General features: G+C 41.7%; 1 protein-coding gene across 34 annotated transcripts in view; it reads left to right on the top strand.

The window, feature by feature from the left end:
- The first annotated feature begins 6,216 nt into the window (after window positions 1–6,216).
- Window positions 6,217–7,444, top strand: part of LOC113930563 (armadillo repeat-containing X-linked protein 1) — a 39,273-nt gene continuing 38,045 nt past the window's right edge. For 13 of the 34 annotated variants that reach the window (XM_027607692.2, XM_027607696.2, XM_027607686.2 and 10 more), the window contains exons 1-2: window positions 6,278–6,346; window positions 6,823–6,895. The gene's annotated coding sequence lies outside the window, so the exon portion shown is untranslated. Of the gene's footprint in view, window positions 6,347–6,819; window positions 6,896–7,349; window positions 7,431–7,444 lie in introns of those variants that run through there. The other 21 variants (XM_027607709.2, XM_027607678.1, XM_027607677.1 and 18 more) reach the window with 18 other exon arrangements.

Genomic DNA, 7,444 nt, shown 5'->3' with positions numbered 1-7,444 from the left:
CAGAGGCAGGGCGAGCAGCAGGCAGAGGGAGAGGGAGAAGCAGGCTCGCTGCTGAGCAGGGAGCCTGATGCGGGGCTCGATCCCAGGAGCCTGGGATCATGACCTGAGCTGAAGGCAGACGCTTAAGCGACTGAGCCACCCAGGCGCCCCTCCGACCCACAAGAATATATTCTTAAAGAATGAAATGCTCAGATCTAAAGAACATATAATCTTCCAGGAAGTTTAGTTGTTCTTTGAAAGTTTGATGGTTATTTCATGGCGTTGGAATGTGAGTGATGGTTTACCGTTCTTCTTTGTACTTTACTGCATTGAATCACTTAGTTATAATTAGCATGCATGATTTTTTAAAAAGATTTTATTTATTTATTTGACAGAGAGAGACACAGTGAGAGAGGGAACACAAGCAGAGGGAGTGAGAGGGAGAAGCAGGCCTCCCCCGGAGCAAGGAGCCCCATGCGGGGCTCGATCCCAGTATCCCGGGATCATGACCTGAGCCGAAGGCAGATGCCCAATGACTGAGCCACGCAGGCGCTCCAGCATGCATGATTTTTATAAAAACTGAAACCGTTTTCCAAAAAAACAAAAAAGAATATCACGTACAAAAAGCCACCATTCACAATGTTAACCAAAACTATAAAATATATGGGAATACAGCAAATAAGAAATATGTAAAATCTACATGAAGAAGGCTCTACAATTTTACTGAAAGGCATAAAAGATATAAATAAATTTAAAAAAGACCGGGGCACCTGGGTGGCTCAGTCGGTTAAGTGTCTGACTCTTGATTTCCGCTCAGGTCATGATCTCAGGGTCTTGAGATTCAGCCCTGTGTCAGGCTCCATGCTGAGTGTGGAGCCTGCTTGAGAGTCTCTCTCCTGCTCCCTCTGCATACCATCCCCCCTGCTCACACGCACTATGTCTCTAAAAAAATTTTAAAAAATTAAAAATAATAAAAATAAATAAAATACCATATGACTCTGGATGAAAATAATAATTTATTACTATGATTTTAATTATTCCCCAAGTTAATCTATAAATTCAATGCTATTGTAATAGAAGCCAAACAGGATTTTTTAAAAAATGGAACTTGGAACTTTACTTGAAATGCCCAAGCATATCCAAAAACAGTTAGAAAAAACAGAACAGTGAAAGATGTGTCCTCTCAGACACCTAAACTTGCTACAAAGCTATACCAATTCAGTGTGCTATTGAGGTAGTTATGTGTGTGTGTGTGTGTGTACACACATATACATATATATACACACACACATACATATATACACACATATACACACATATACACATATACACACATATACATATATACACACATATACACATATACACACATATATACATATATACACATATATACACACACATATATACACACATACATATATACACATGTATATATATACATATACACACATATTTATACACACATATATAGACACATATACATATATACACACACATATATATACACATATACATATATACACACATATAGACACATATATACACATATACATACACACATACATATATACACACACATATACACACATATATACACATATACATATATACACACATACACACACATATATACACATATACATATACACACACATATATACACACATATACATATACACACATATACATATATACACACATATACATATACACACACATACACATATACACACACATATATATATATATCAGCAGAACAGAAAAGTCAATCCATGAAACATGTCTGAGTATAAATGAGAGTTTAGCATAAGTCATTTTTTTATTTTTTAAAGATTTATTTATTTATTTGAGAGAGAGAGAGAGAGAGAGAGATCGCAAGTGGGGGGAGGGGCAGAGGGAGAGACTCCTCAAGCAGACTGCCCCACCCCCCCACCCTGCTGAGCAGAGTGTGGAGCCAGAAGCAGGGCTCGTGCCTAGGACCCTGATTATGACCTGAGCCAAAATCAAGAGTTGGGTGCTCAACCAAATGAGCCATCTAGGCACCCCTAGAGTAAGTCATTTTAAATTATTTGAGGGGTAATGGACTGTTACATGAATTGTACTGGAATTTCGCCCTATATTTGAGTATATTTATACACACATGTATATTGTATATATATGTATGTATGTATCTGTGTGTGCATATAGTCAAATATACATGGCTTACATAACCCAGAAGCCATACAGGAAAAAACTGATATATTTGACTACATCAAAATATAAAAATTCTGATATCAAAAAATACCATAAAATTAAGATGTCAGTGACAGGTTGGGAGAATATATGTGCAACTTATATAACAGAAAAATAACTACTGTAGAGATATGCACAAGGAACTACAAATAGTCAGAAAAATACTGTTGAATGAAAAAAATACTCAAAGGATATTAACAACTAATTCTCAGTGAAAAAATGCAAATGGCCAATAAGCATAGGCAATGATGCTAAAGCTTATAGATATTTAGGAAAATGTGAATTAAAAGGACAACAACCTCATACTTTTTTTTTTGCTTCTTATATTGACACTAATTGCTAATTTACAGTGTGCATGAAAGCATGGGGATGGAGTGCTGTCATGTGTTTGGCAGGAGTATAAATTACCCAGTGTCTTTGGAGGGCAGTTTGGTGGTATACCTGTTAAATATATAACATCTCATCTCCTTCCTTGGGCAGTATTGAATGTATAAAATCTCATACTCTTTACATACCCATACACTACAAAATGTAAATAAATTTTATTTATATCAGAATATCCTAAAGAAATCCTTCCATCTGTGGGTACCAGATTTTTCACTGTAGCCTTGATTTTATTAACCCAGACCCAGAATAATTTTATGTTCATCAGTGGGGTGTTGGGAAATGAAATTAGATAAACAGTAGCATAACCAAGCTATGGAATAGTATATAGCAGTTAAAAATAACAAAACATATTTAATTGTACTGGTATGTGGGCACCTGGGTGGCACAGGTGGTTAAGCGACCGACTCTTGGTTTTGGCTCAGGTCCTGATCTCAGGGTTGTGAGATTAAGCCCCGTGTTGGGCTCTGCACTCAGGATATAGTTTGCCTAACACTCTAGCTTCCTCTCTATCTGCCCCTCCCCCTCATGCATGCTCGTGCATGCTCTCTCTGTCTCTCTATCTCAGATAAATAAAAAAAAAAATCTTTAAAAAATAAATGTACTGGCTCCCTGAGATGTAATTTAAATTTAAATGTAGAGCTCTCTGAGATGTAAATTTAAATGAAAAAAATGAGTTGCAAAACAGTATGTTAAATATAATCTCACTTGTATATTTAGTAAGATATGCATGTATATATAATGTATAGAAAATAATTTAACATAGCAAATTTATAACAATGGGGAGGTAACTGTGCTTTGGATGAGGATGGTGGAGTTAAAGTGGTACAAGTGTTTTTCCTGGATTTGACTCTTATACTAGAATGTATTCTTGTGAAATTTGCCTGTAATTACAGAAAATAAAGAGCAAATAATAAAATACCTTAAGTATATTTCCATCAGGATACATAGAACTAAATCTTTCTTTTTTATCAACCATATTGTATATTTGACATAATGTATTTAACCTTTCCCTTTATGTTTCTTCAGTGTTTTTTTTAACCTTTACAGGTACTGCAATAGAAATCCAATAGATACCCTTTGTGAAATATGCACATATCTTTGAGAAATTGTGTAGGTATATACACTGGTTAAATTCCTAGTGATAACATTGCTGGTTCAAAGAATTTGTGTGATATTATATTTATCATTTAATAGATTTTTGCCAACCGAAAAAAGATTGCATCAGAGTATCTGCTTCTAACAGTGTGCGAGTGCCCATTTCCCCACAAACCAATCAACAATATTATCAAAATTATCTATATATATTTTTTATTTTTTTAAGATTTTATTTATTTGACAGAGAGAGACACAGTGAGAGAGGGAACACAAGCAGGGGGAGTGGGAGAGGGAAAAGCAGGCTTCCCGAGCAGGGAGCCCGATGGCTCGATCCCAGGACCCTGGGATCATGACTTGAGCAGAAGGCAGACACTTAACCAACTGAGCCACCCAGGCGCCTATATATGTATATATATGTGTATATATATATATATATATATATACACATATATATATATTTTAAAGATTATTTATTTGAGAGAGAGAGAGAGAGAGTGTGCGTGGGTTGGGGCGGAAGGAGAGGGAGAGAATCTTAATCAAACATCCTGACATCATGACCTGAGCCTAAACTAAGAGTCAGATACTCAACCAGCTGAGCCACCCAGGCATCCCTCACATTTCTGTATTCTGACAAACTCCTATCTGAAACAAGATAAGACATAGTTGTTTGGATTTGCCTTTCTTTGAAGTTGAGCACCTTTTCATATGTCTATCAGTCATTTGTATTTCACTTCTGTGAACAAATCCATTCAGGTCTTTGGCACATTTTTCTATTCAGTTATCATTTTACTAGTGATTTGTAAGTTTTTAGATTATTACAAATTAGTCACTTGACATCCTATGCTTATGGGTTTTATATTTTACTTTCCTAAAGTTTTAAATGTTTATGTAATCGATTTCTGAATCTTTCCCTTCGATGGAGAATATAAGTTGGTCACAGGCAATTGAGTTCTGAAAAGTCATTACATTAGTAAGGTTCTTTGGCACTCTGGGCACCCTGGCTCCCTTCCTAGAGGGGCCTCCCCCACACAGGGGCCCCTCACAGGGGGAGCTTCCTGCTGGAGTGTCAGATTTCAGCATTCAAAGAAAGAGGCTGCCTGAAAGGTCTATATTTAGAGTATGACTCCCTATCAGGGACAGCTGAATATCTGGGAACAAATTTCTGCATACTTTGTCCCTGAGTTCTGGGATTATTCTGAGGGGCTTGTATGGGTGGTGCAGTGAACTTGTAACAGAAGGCAGGGAGTGAAAAGGCCTCTTTCAGCTGGTGGTGACTGCTTGGCAGCCTGTAAACTATGCTTTTCGTGAGGGAAAAATGATACCGATTTCAGGGGTGTTGCAGTGATTCACAGTCACCCACAGACCCTCACCACTGTCTCCACTGGAAGATGCTGAGCACTAGGGGCTGCTGGGGATGACAGACATATAGTACATGAACAACAGATCCCGGAGATATCTCACCAGTGTCACGATTAAATGAAAATTCCACCCGCTAAGCCTCATTTCTATCAGTGGGAGAGCAGTTGGTCCTGTCCAGCATGTGATGAGACCGATTTGATCACACGCTTACGTAAAATCCAAATAAAGTCCCTTGAATGGAAAGCAGGTTAATCTGGGAAGTCACCAGTTTTCAGGCACTGGGTTCATCAGGAGTTGGGTCTTCATTCAATCATCCAGGAGTCATCTGTGAGGAAGTTCTCAGACACCTGACACAAGACCACAATAAGTTCAGCCAGAACTTGAAAAGGTTGTAAATTGCTTGTGGGAAATTGCCAATTTTAGAAACCTGAATGTCTTTCCGCAGATTAATTTACAGATCACATTGAAAACAGCCTGGTTTTGTTTAGGAAAATTTTGTACATACAATGTCAATAATTACTAGTATGTGTTGAAAACTGAAATCGTTAATAGCAATTAATGTGGCACAAAATAATGTGAACAAATGAGTCTTTTGCTATTTTTACGACCTAATTTTTAAATGTCGGATGAAAATGGCTTGCCTGCATTTCCCAATGACAAAAACACTGAATGCGATGTTAAAAGCGGGGCGGGGGGGGCGGTGGAGAACATTAAAGAAAGAAAGTTAAGCATCTACTCGCACTCTCTGCTTCCTTTCCGGATACCCCTTCCCTAGCCCATTTTGGTGCAGCAACACACCTGATGGGGAGTGTTAGTCTCATAGCCTAAGAGAGAAGGAGAGGATTCCTCTAAGAAAAGGCCAGAGCCAAGGCCTGAGGGAGGGTGATATGCAGACCCTCCCCAGTAACCAGAGAAGGGCAAACCTCAACCGCAAAGAAGTGAGGCCACTCGCTAGTCGGCCCTCAGATTGGAGAGGACAGAGCTGAGCGACCAGGCGGTGCGCTCGGGGGCTCGGGTCACAGACCGGTGGAGGGGCAGTTGGGGCGGACGGAGGTGGGGGGCAGGGTCCCGTAGAACTCCCCGCAGGCCGGAGGGTGGGGTGGGAGGGGAGAGAGAGCGTTGGTGACGCGCGCCCCCACGTGACCTGGAGCTGCAGAGCGACGCAGCCTTCGGTGCAGTCGTCACTCCCGTCTGGGTACCGGCTCCCCGCGGTCCTGCGCCGGGCGGGCTGGCGTCGGGCCCGAGGAAAGCGGAGCAGGTGAGGACTCCGGGGCCCGCGCGCCGAGGCCAGGTAGGCAGCTGTCGGCTTACCCCGGAGGCCGGTAGCCGGTTCGGGGATGGGGGACAAAGCGGGCTTAAGTTCCAGGAGCCTTCGCTGTGGTTCTCCCGAGTCCCCTCCCCCTGCCTCCGTCCGTGCTGGGGAACCTTGGGCTCTGACAGCGGATGGTTGGGGGTGGAGGGGAGTGGCTCTAGAGGGAAATGCAGAGATTGAGATGTCCCATCCTCTCTGACCCTAATCGCCGACCGCACACGTCCGCCCAGCTTCCTGCACATTTCAGGGGAAGGGACATGCCACCGTGGCGTTTACAGAGAAAATGGTGGGCCTTGGTGACTGGACGGTGGAGTTGGTGGGGGTGGCGTCTGGGAATGCGGGGAGGGACGTTTGATAACCGGAATCCTGAATTCCGAAAGGTGAGTACTGGGATCTGTGTCCTGGGTGTTGGCCCAAGCACTCAGTGCCTTTACTCTCTCCTGTCTGATGGACAGTAGTTCCGTGTGGCACTGTTTGTGGCGAGGCAAGGGAAGAAGGAGAGAAGAAAACTGCACAGGATCTGTGGAGGTTAGTGTGAGCACGGCCCGGCCTCTGAATAGTTGAAGTTCGGTAGGAATTCTCTAGGACAGGAACTTAGGCGCCGCTGTCCGGTTGGGATGTGGGGTGGGGCTACCTAGGGGACTTTCCCTAAACTGCGTTTACTTACTAAGCTTAGGGTTTTTAACTTAAATTGTATGTTGAAGACCAGTAAAGACAGCGAACTTTTCCATGGATGCTTTCATTTGCACTTCAGATAATATTAAGAAAATACAAATCGTTGTATCAAAGAACATTACTTGTTTTTTGAGATAGGCTTTGCCAGGAGGGATAGTGATTTTGCAGAAGAAAAAGCCTTCCCTCACTCCTTGTGTCTTCTGCTGGGGACTCTTAGAGATGGATTTAAGGGGAAGTAGATGGCAGTAGGCTATGTTTGATTCTAGAGTAGGGGACGGGGGCCTCCATCTCTCTCTCCGTTTTCCAGTTTTCCAGATTTCCCCCGCCTGTCTGAGCACCTTGGTGAAGGAAATGATGGACTTTTGGGAGAAACCTTAGAATCCTACAGGTGGTTTTAAAATA

This window comes from Zalophus californianus, chromosome X, assembly GCF_009762305.2.
Source record: "Zalophus californianus isolate mZalCal1 chromosome X, mZalCal1.pri.v2, whole genome shotgun sequence".
In the NCBI taxonomy this organism is placed as follows: Eukaryota; Metazoa; Chordata; class Mammalia; order Carnivora; family Otariidae; genus Zalophus; species Zalophus californianus.
This window is presented reverse-complemented; position numbering and strand designations above follow the sequence as displayed.